The sequence below is a fragment of the Hibiscus syriacus genome, unplaced genomic scaffold (genome assembly GCF_006381635.1).
Source record: "Hibiscus syriacus cultivar Baekdansim isolate YM2019G1 unplaced genomic scaffold, ASM638163v2 tig00110514_pilon, whole genome shotgun sequence".
Lineage (NCBI taxonomy): Eukaryota > Viridiplantae > Streptophyta > Magnoliopsida > Malvales > Malvaceae > Hibiscus > Hibiscus syriacus.
The window spans coordinates 9,019-19,791 of record NW_024062768.1 but is presented as its reverse complement, the minus strand read 5'-3'; the positions used below and the strand labels follow the sequence as shown (position 1 = coordinate 19,791).

At 34.8% G+C, this 10,773-nt stretch overlaps 1 non-coding gene across 1 annotated transcript; it reads right to left on the bottom strand.

The window, feature by feature from the left end:
- Positions 1-5,718: 5,718 nt before the first annotated feature.
- LOC120130136 lies at positions 5,719-5,823 on the bottom strand. Its single transcript, XR_005516805.1, has one exon. It is a non-coding gene; the product is annotated as a small nucleolar RNA R71 (small nucleolar RNA).
- Positions 5,824-10,773: the final 4,950 nt, after the last annotated feature.

The window sequence follows — 10,773 nt, the reverse complement described above, 5'->3', positions numbered from 1 at the left end:
ACACTCCCATTAGAAGTTGCCACCGACTCCACAAATGTTATCAATTCCATATGAAAGTTTCAACCCCACTATACTTTAGTTGAACAAAATTGATCTAAATTGCTCTGACAAGTATAATACTTTTCAAGAGACTCCTCATCGTTCGTGCTAAACTCTTCAGTAAATTCCTCTTTTGAAGATCCAAAATATAAAAAGTTCTCAGAGAATATAAGGTCCCATATTAGCTCTTTGCCAAACACTTCGAGCAATGCCGAAGAAGAGCTATGAACCTTCCTGAAGACCTTCAGAACGTAATACTACAAGGTACTGATGAAGACCCTTCGGGAAGAGAAACAATGGGGGTAATAAGGGGGAAGGTTAAAGATCAGAAGATGAAAGAATTCTATAGGAAAATAGAATCATCACTTGCATGTGTCTTCGTACTGCTAAATAGAAACAGAAAATCAATGAGAAACCTTACCATAAATGGCTTTGAGATTCATTTATATTTGAACAAGCCTTGATAGAGGGGAAAACCATAAACAAAACTTTAATGACCCATTTAACTGAAAGTTCAGCATAAAATGAAGAAACTGATGTGGTAATCTGACCAGAGGTTGTTTGGTCATAATGAAATTTAACATCTTCTGGAGTTAAAAGGAATGAACAAAGAACCCTGCTCAGTTTGACAAAATAATCATTTCAAAGATGAGAATAAGATGTCATCTTAGGTAAATGAATAGAAGACTCCATCAAAGAACTGGATATCTGAGTGCAATCCTACTGCAGTACAAAATCCTTCTTCTGTTGCTTGTACTCTTTAAGCATGAAAGCAGGTGAACAAAAGCGATTAGTGTTAGAAGTCTAAGTTAGTTATTTTTCTATTTTGTAACTGATTGACAGTTAGTTAGTTAGATTAAATTATATATATACATGTATTATTTCTATTCTAATAGATGAGGTATTATAGAGTACATGTATTTCCATTTTCAACATGGTATCAGTTTCCAAGCCATTTCTTTTTGGGTTCTCTATTTGGCCCATTTACCACTAACCGTTCTAGCCTGTCATTCATCTGCAGCAGATTCGTTTCATTTCCAGCAGCCCTCTCATTTTATTTTTCCCTAAATTGATTTCTATTAGGGTTCATGGCGATCACAGTTGATCCAAATCACCCTCTCTTCTTACATCCGTCTGATACACCTTGTTTTCAACTGGTGTCCCTTCAGCTCACTGGCGTTGAAAACTATAGTCTCTGGAGCCGTTCCATGCGTATCGCGCTTCTCGCCAAGAACAAGCTTGGTTTTGTCGATGGAAGCTATCAACGAGACGATTATGAAGGTTTGATGCAGTCTCAATGAGAGCATTGCAATGCTCTTGTACTATCATGGATCCTCAATTCTGTCAGCCATGATCTATCAGCTGGCATCGTTTTTGCCTCGACCGTAGAATCTGTTTGGAAGGATCTTAAGGAGCGTTTTGACAAAATTGATGGTTCCAGAGTTTTTTACTTACATCGGTCGATTGCAACTCTCGTTCAAGGTGACTCGTCTGTCTCCGTTTACTTCACTCGTCTCAAACTCCTGTGGGATGAGTACTCTGCTCTTGTCCCCTTCACTTCTTGCGATTGTGACGCTGCACAACAAAATTCGGCGCATATAGCTCAACAGCGTCTTTTTCAATTTCTTATGGGCCTCAATGAGACCTACTCTGTGATTCGGAGTCAATCCTTATCATGAAACCCCTCTCTACCGTCAATCATGCGTACTCCATGATAACTCAATAAGAACTGCACCGAATCCAATTGTCTGCTACACCTCTTGAAGCTTCTGTCATGTTCACAGCCGCCTCCAAAGGAAGTGAATGAAGGCGGTTCAATGGAACCTGCGAGTACTGCAAGGTCAAGGGACACAGCCGTGATCGGTGTTATCGTTCTAATTGGTTTTCCACCAGACTTAAAGTTCAACAGAAAGAAGGCTTCTCCGGTTGCTATGATAGCCAATTCTGTACACATAGTGATGGAGGGACTGAGAATAATTTAACGATTTCCTCTCCTGTCTCGATTGTTCCCACCTTTACCTCTGAGCAATACAATCAGATCTTGCATCTGTTGAACAAAAGCTCAACCGTAGATTCTAGTGTGAATCTTGCAGGTACTGTTGATTGTAATTTAACTTCTTTCAGCAATGCTTGCGTTCGTTGGATAGTTGATACTGGTGCAACTGATCATATTTTGTTTGATTTCAAGGGTTTTCAATTTCCTGTTTCATGTTCTGTCTATCGCTATGTTGAGCGCACAAAGCATATAGAAATTGACTGCCATTTTGTAAGGGAGAAAATACAAGAAGGGCTTATCAAGACAGAGTTTGTATCTTCTTCAGAGCAATTACAGATATATTTACTAAAGCTCTTGGTGTACAACAACATGAATATCTTGTATCCAAGTTGGGGGTAAAAGATATCTTCTACCCACCAACTTGAGGGGGAGTGTTAGAAGTCTAAGTTAGTTATTTTCTGTTTTGTAACTGATTGACAGTTAGTTAGTTAGATTAAATTGTATATATACCTGTATTATTTCTATTTTAATAGATGAGGTATTACACAGTACATGTATTTCCATTTTCAACAACTAGCAAATTTCTGGATTCTTCCTTCTTCATATAGGAACTACATGTTATTCACATTCTCAAAGCCGATTTACTTGTTAAGGACATTAACATGTGTTCATGAACAATTGATAACATAAAATGTTAAATATTGGCCAATAAATCGAGAACTGAACACCCTGTTGTCACGGATTCACTTGATAAGTAGAATACTCTTTTGAAAACTTTGGAGGAATAGAAAAAACAAAAACTATTTGTTTTATACACTGACCAAAAATAAAATTTAAGACAATATTACCACTCTAAAATATGGCTTTAGTGTCAGTTTGTCAAAGGCAAATGATGTGGAACGGAAACTTAACCTGTAATACTAAAACGTATTGCATGCTAAAAGATAACATAATAAACAATTATGTCTTCAAGAGAGTGGAATAATTGCAGCTAGTATACAAAAGATTAAGAAACTTCATTTCACAAAGACAAAATTAAAGCATTAACTTGCAAATAACAAAACTCCATAAGATTCTAAATGCAAGAGAAGTCATATACAGGATACAAAGTTTCCCTAAGAACTTCCAAAGAAAGAACATGGAGCTCAAAATTTTCCAGCAATGTGGTTTGCTCACTGCATAAAAATTAACAACCAGAATAAAAGATCAAGAAAAAGAAGTAGGTATAAAATGTTCAGTTAAAACTTCAAACAATTTTCTTCAAGCATTTAAGGAATAAAAAATATAAATTTAAGGCTTTCAGAATGGAAAGAATTAATGAACATTTCTTAAGATCCTTATGCTTCAGCTTCCCAAAGAAAACAATACAATTCCAACATAAACTAAGCATAAATAAAATAGCCTACTCTTCTATCACCAGACAAAAGCCAAGTTTAGCAACCCTAGACCCACTTGGATAATGTGGAAACATATAAATAACATATGTTTACAAGTAGCCATTAATTAAACAGACAAAAAAAAAAGATTTAAATGTAGGATACATAACAGAGTAGAAATTTAATAAAATGTAAACCAAGAACTTAGAGTGTAGAAAATACAGATTGTAATGAAGAGAAAACAGTAAACTTTCTCTATTTTCAGTTTAATAATTTCATTTAAAACATAAGTCTTTTATAGAGACTTAATACGTAAAATTTCACTTTAAATATGACTACATTAGATATTAGATGTTATAGACTTAGAGTAATATTAAGCAACTATGAGATAATTACAAAATAGTCTTTAATCTATAACTAATTATCTACAAGTCTACAATCTACACTCCTGCTGAAACTGGTGTCTATATATTGCAGAACCTCAGCTTTGATATTATTTTTCTAAGCTATCTCTTGGTAGTGTCTTAGTAAGAACATCAAATAGCTGGTCTCTGTAGAAACAAAAAAAAAAACAGTTTCACTCCTCCATGATTGAGATTCTCTAAGATGAAATGTCGATAAACATCCACATGCTAAGTCCTATCATGGTGGACTAGGTTTTTAACAATACTTATTGTTAATTGGCTATCGATGTTGAGTTTAATGTTTTCACATTGGTTAAGCCCTAATTACGTAAGTAGTCTTTTCAGTCATATACCTTCCCAAATTTTAAATGCTAAAGCTTTATGCTCAGTCTTAGAATTATTGTTTGCTACAACTGACTACTTCTTGTGCATCCATGTTGTTAAGTGTATAAAAGTACTATATTTTCTACCATTTTCCCATAATTATTGCTAGATCCAGTCTCTTTTTATCTGCATTATTAGTTATTCATGCATGATTCCATAATTTTCCTTCAATGCTGAGTCGATCTTACATTTTATCTCTTTTTGTGGAAAACATGTTGGTGTGTGTTATTTTTTGCAGGACAATGATGATTGGATAAATCCACCTCACTTAAGATAAACACGAAAAACAAGGAATAAATCTTAAAAGATTGGATTTCCAAGCAGAATTTAAAGAGGAGAAGAAGTCTAAATTGTAAGAAAGTTTGAGGATAAAGATAAAATGGAATTAATAGCTCTTTTATTCCAACTAAAACTCTCATTCAACAACAATCAAACTAACCTAATCATCTATAAATAAGAAAGAAATCACAATCTATAGGAGGGTGAAGAACTAGAAAAAAAAGCTGAGTGCACATCTTCTTCATTGTTTCTTCTTGATTTGTGTTGGGGAATTTTATTTTGTATTTCTTTTGCACTCAGTCATCAACTAAACTAAATTGGCTTGGGTTGTTAGGTTTTTGTGTTTGTGAAAACCTTTGGATTGTTTAGGTTCATTGATTGTAGTTTAATTTCAAAGTTTGTTCATTCTTGTTTCTTAATTTGATTTTGAGTGAATGGGAGAGAATCTAGAGAATTGTCCATTTATCTAATACCGAGAGAGTTCGATTCAAGAAATGAATGAGCATGATCTTCATTCAAAAAGGAATGTTGGTGAAGGTTTATCCATCTTAGGGATATGATTCAGATTTCAATGGATAAAAAGAGCGCAAGATCGATTATTGTTCATATATGGTTAACTTATAGATGTATCACCAAGGCATGCACAATTGGCAAGTTCTTCTGGTTAGGGATGACAAGAAGACATTGAAGAACGTTTCGCCGAGCTTTGAAGGAAGGAACCTAGTTGCTTAGGCAATTGAACCATTTTTAGTTAACAAGAGAATCGAGTTACCTTGGTAATCAATTACCTAGACTATCCAAACGGTCATCACACCGCAACTCACGATAACTCGACCTGTTCTCTTATTTGATCACAATATACTTTTATTTACTTGATTATTTATTTTACTTATTATTCAAACTTCTACTATTACCAATTTATTTCTTTTACAGTGCAATAAGTTAAATATAGAGTTACACCAATCCATTTGGAGAAAATATCTATTCTATACTATAACTTGCGATGTGTACACTTGCACCAATTACGAAGCACTTAAATCATTCAATAAGTTTTTGGCGCCGTTGTTGGGGATTGAAAATAGTGAATTTGATTTTTATTTCTCACACCTTAATTTTTTATTTTATTTTGTTTTTTTTATATTCAAGGGGATTATAATTTTTTGGTTTTGCCTCTGTGTATGAACAGGATGAGACCAACATCACCATAATAAACATTTGAACCCGAAATAGAGTAACAATAAATTGCATAATGATATTACTTCTTTTCGGCAGGCATATGATGAATCATGCATGAGGCTTGGGAGCGATACAGGGAGCTTTTGCAGAAATGTTTCACTCATGGATTCCAAATATGGACACAAGTGATAATGTTCCATAACTCACTGAATACATCAACAAGGGTAATGCTAGTTGCTTTGGCAAATGGTATACTCCTCGACAAGTTACCGGATAAAGCAATGGAGATCTTGAACCATCTTTCCAAGAATGATTATCATTCCCAACTACTATAAGATGAGGTGTCATACGTAATGCCACAAAAAACGAGCTTGATTCATTGGACACTATTTTCACGCATTGGCTACCTTAATCAAATTGGTTAAGAATATGCAGTGACCTAGCAATCCAAAAGAGATCAAGGTAGTAAATTCATTTTGTGATATATGTAATGGTAATCATGATTCTTTTGAGTGTTCACGGAACCCAGAATCTAACTTCTATGTTGGAGACTATAATTGGAACTACAATGTGATGTCCAACACAAATACTCCAACCTGGAAGAAGCACCCTAATTTCTCATGGAGTAACCCGAACAATGCTCTCAATCAAACAATCAGAATACACAAGCATCGAGATTCCATCAGAACATGCCAAGGCAACAGATGTCGCAACAACAATCAACACCATCTAGTTCTTTGGAAGATTTTCTCCAATTTTTTTATGAAAAAAACTAAAACTTATCATAGTTAAGAAGAGTAATTTCATGAAAAGGACCGATACTTTTATTAACAGGAATGAGATGAGGCTGCAGAAATAAGAGGCAGCTTTGAAAACTTGGAGACACATGTTGGACAACTTGTGCATATTTTGAATACAAGACCACTAGGCGGGTTAACCAACTATATTAAGGTCGCAAAGGGATTAGGCAACAAGTGTAAGGTAATCACCACTCGGAGCGGACGAAAGCTAACTGAAACCCATACACATCCCACAATGAGAACTCAAGCAGTAGAACAAACCCATATCCAGAAAGATGCATCCAACAACAATGTTCTTGCTACAAATTCCAGATACCGCAGTAAATCCATCGATCAATTCCAAATAGACGAGAAGGATAAGGAGATAAAAAATCCACCACCATTCCCTTAGAGGCTGAAAAGAAGAAACAATAATATTTTAAGAAAATTTAGACATCTTGAAGCAAGTCTATATCAACTTTCCATTGGTTGAGGTGTCGAGAAAATGCCGAATGACTCTAAGTCCTTTAAAGACATTGTCTCTAAATGAATAAGGCTAGAAGAGTTTGAAACAATTGATGTGATAGAGGGATGTATGCCCATGTTGGATAATTGAATGCCACGCAAACTAAAAGATCCTGAGAGTTTCACAATACCATGTGCAATCGTAATCACTACATTGGGAAGGCGTTATACGACCTTGGAGCGAGCATAAATATTATGCCTAAATCTATTTTCCAATTATTGGGTATCGAGAATGCGAGACCTACGACAGTTATGCTACAACTTGCCGACATATCCTATGTGCAACCAGAGGGAAAAATTAAAGATATATTGCTAAGAATTAATAAATTTATTTTTCTCGCTAACTTCATTGTTCTAGATTGTGAAGCAGGTGAGTTCACACCTATTATCCTTGGAAGACCATTCGTAGCAACAAGAAGAACCTTTTGATGTCAAAAGGGGGTAACTCACTATTAGAGTGAACGACTAGCAAGAAAAAATGGATGTTTTTAATACCTTAAAGTATACTGACGATCCAGAAGAATGCCAAGTCATTCACGCCACCACTAAATGCAATTTTAAAGTAGAGGAGAATTACCACAACAATTTTATTGATGGAGGAAGTTGAAGAGCTAGAAGATGAAGAATAAGATGAACAAAATTGAATAGTAAGTCAACCAGGTAAATATTTCAAACCATTGAACTACCCAGTAAGGAAGGTAAACTCAAAAAATCTTTTGAGTAACCTTCCATTTTAGAACTAAAATCATTGTCAGGGCAATTAGTATTGCTCTTCAATCCTTGATTAATATTTTTGAGATGGTCCAGACCATTTAAGGTAGTGAAACCTTTCTCCCATGGTATCGTAATGATCAAGTCCACCATCGATGGACATGAGTTTAAAGTTAATAGACAACGATTAAAGAACTATACCAACACCCATGTTGAGCACGACAAGGAAGTGGTTACCCTCGGAGATGCATGAATATGTTCTCCTTTGATATTTTTTTTATTTATTCAATTTTTTTATTTTCTCTTTTAAGTTGCATCTGGATCTCTATTTATTTTAGTCTTTATCTGTTAATTTATTTTTTTATCCTTATTTAATTTATATTTTTTTCTTTGAATTTTAGGATACGAGTTCAAAAATAGGAAAAGTTGGACTAAAGGATGGAGTTTATCTTTTGAAGAGACTAATGGGGTTAATTTTGAGGGATTACCCTATTTTCCAGCCACCTAACCCTTTGAATTCCCTTTAATTTCCCTTCACCGTATTTTCACTCCATTTTTACTCCATTGCTTTCCCATCCACTCTTGATTGGAACCTTTACTCATTTATATTCTTTGAACTCTAAGTTTTTCTTTAAATACCATTGTTTCCTTTCACTTTACAACCTTACAAAAAAAAACCATGACTACAAATTTTAAAAACATGATATACCCGATGTCTTCTAAATGCTTCAAACCACTAGTAACATGCTCCCAACCACCGCGAGCCAACAAGCGAACCAAACAACCGGCTAGAAAGACACTCATCAATCAAGTGACGACCTTTCTGACTAACCCATTTGCTTTGCATTGTATTAAGGACAATGCCCCTCTCAAGTTTGGAGGATTGTTTTATAATTAGTTGCATTCAATTAGTCATCCAATAAAGTTGCATATAGCTTCATATATTACTTGCAATGGCTTTTGTTTGATTAAACTACTTAGACTTATTAATATCAAAAGATGAACTTTTCCACTACACTTAATTGATAGAACCTTTAATTTTAGGTTTTGCACGATAATACTTAGGATTTTACTATGATGATAAATATAATTTGACATGGCTGTTACTTGTTGATTAAGGGACACTTAGTGAAATTAGGTTGCTTAAAAAGTAGGTAAATTTAAAAGAAAATTATGAAAATAATTTCTTGCTACAGGTGCTCGAAACCGGCTCTAGTTATTATACATTAAGAATTGCTAGAGGTGCCCAAAATTGGCTCTAGTTGTTACATTCAAGAAACATTAGACGTGCCCGAAGTTGTCTCTAGTCGACTAAATTTTTTTGCTTTGCTAGAGGTTCTCGAAATTGGCTCTAATAAACAAATAAAAGTTTCGATAAATAATTTGATAAAACCTATTGTTCACATGAAGTCTTATTAGTTGACTTGTACACAACTACACACAGAAATTATCACGAGCATCATAGTTTGATTCCGAGTAATTTTTGTGCTATCCCAAAAATCAAAAGGTCATTATACTTTGTGCCACGATTAAGAGGATTGAATTAAAAATGAAGCATGTTTTTCATGGTCGAGGTCTTAGCAGGTAATTATTAGTTTTGCATTGCTTTAGGACAAGTCGTAGTTTGAGTTTGAGGTATGTTAAGTGTATAAAAGTACTATATTTTCTACAATTTTTCCTTATAATTATTGCTTGATTCAGGCTCCTCTTATCTACATTATTAGTTATTCATGCATGATTCCATAATTTTCCTTCACCACTAAGTCGATCTTAACTTTTATCATTTTTGTGGAAAAGATGTTGTTGGTGTGTGTTATTTTGTGCAAGATAATGATGACTGGATAAATCCATCACACTTAATATAAGAACGACAAAACAAGGGATAAATCCTAAAAGTTTGGATTTCCATGTAGAATTTAAAGAGGATAAGAAGTCTAAATTGCAAGGAAGTTTGAGGATAAAGATGAAAGAGAATTAATAGATCTTTTATTCCAACTAAAACTCTCATTTGATAACAATCGAATTGACCTAATCATTTCCTATAAATAAGAAAGAAATCACAATCTGCAAGAGGGTGGTCGACTAGAAAGAAAGGTTGAGGCAAATCTTCTTCATTATTTCTTCTTGATTCATGTTGAGGAATTTTTATTTTGTATTTCTTTGCACTCAGCCATCAACTAAACTGAATTGGCTTGGGTTATTGGGTTTTTGTGGTTGTGAAAAAATTTGGATTTTTTAGGTTTTTTTTAAACAGGGTAATTTGTATTAAGGAGTGTTACAAAGTACACCACCTCAAGGACCTCATTAAAAAACCTCCCTAAACCTAGTTGGAGGAAAAAGAGTGAACCTTAAGGTGGTAAGGATGAAATACACAACAAATTCTAATTTTTCACAGCCCACACACACTCAACACACACCAAAAACAAACCAATGAAAAATAGAGGACTATAACTGGAACAAGAGCGCATACGCCTACACCAATGCAAAAAAACAACAACTGGACGAACCGACAATAGCAACCCGAACTAAAACTATGCCAGGCACTGTGAGTTGGATATATTCACTTTCTGAATCAGAATAGCAGCTCCCAGAATGCATAGGATTGCAATAGTCTCGAGCACGAACAAAAGCTTAAATCCAAGAAATGAAACATCTAGAGAACACCCTCTCTCCCACATCAACTGGCCTAGAAGGAGTTTGAAGTCTCTCAACTAACACAACTAATATAAACGAACCCATACCAAGGATAACAGGAAGACACTGGCGTGGAAAGGCGACTAACGACAAACACCGACTGCTGAAACGATTAACTACAATCTCTCAAACACCTTCTCTCTTGAAGCTGAAAAATCCACACCCAGAGCATCACCAAATGCTAAAGTTGCTTCAGCTTCAAACACACAACCCAAACGACACCCGAAAATATCCCCACCACGGTTTTCACTATCTATCATTGAAACTCTAGGATAATACAACCCACTCCGGCCAACATATTCGACTTCTTCCTTTTGAAAAATGAATTATCTTGGAAGCACTCATCACATGCTTGGAAAAAAGCCACCTCTTCCAACAGGCGCATACTGCATCATGGAATAAAGAAATAG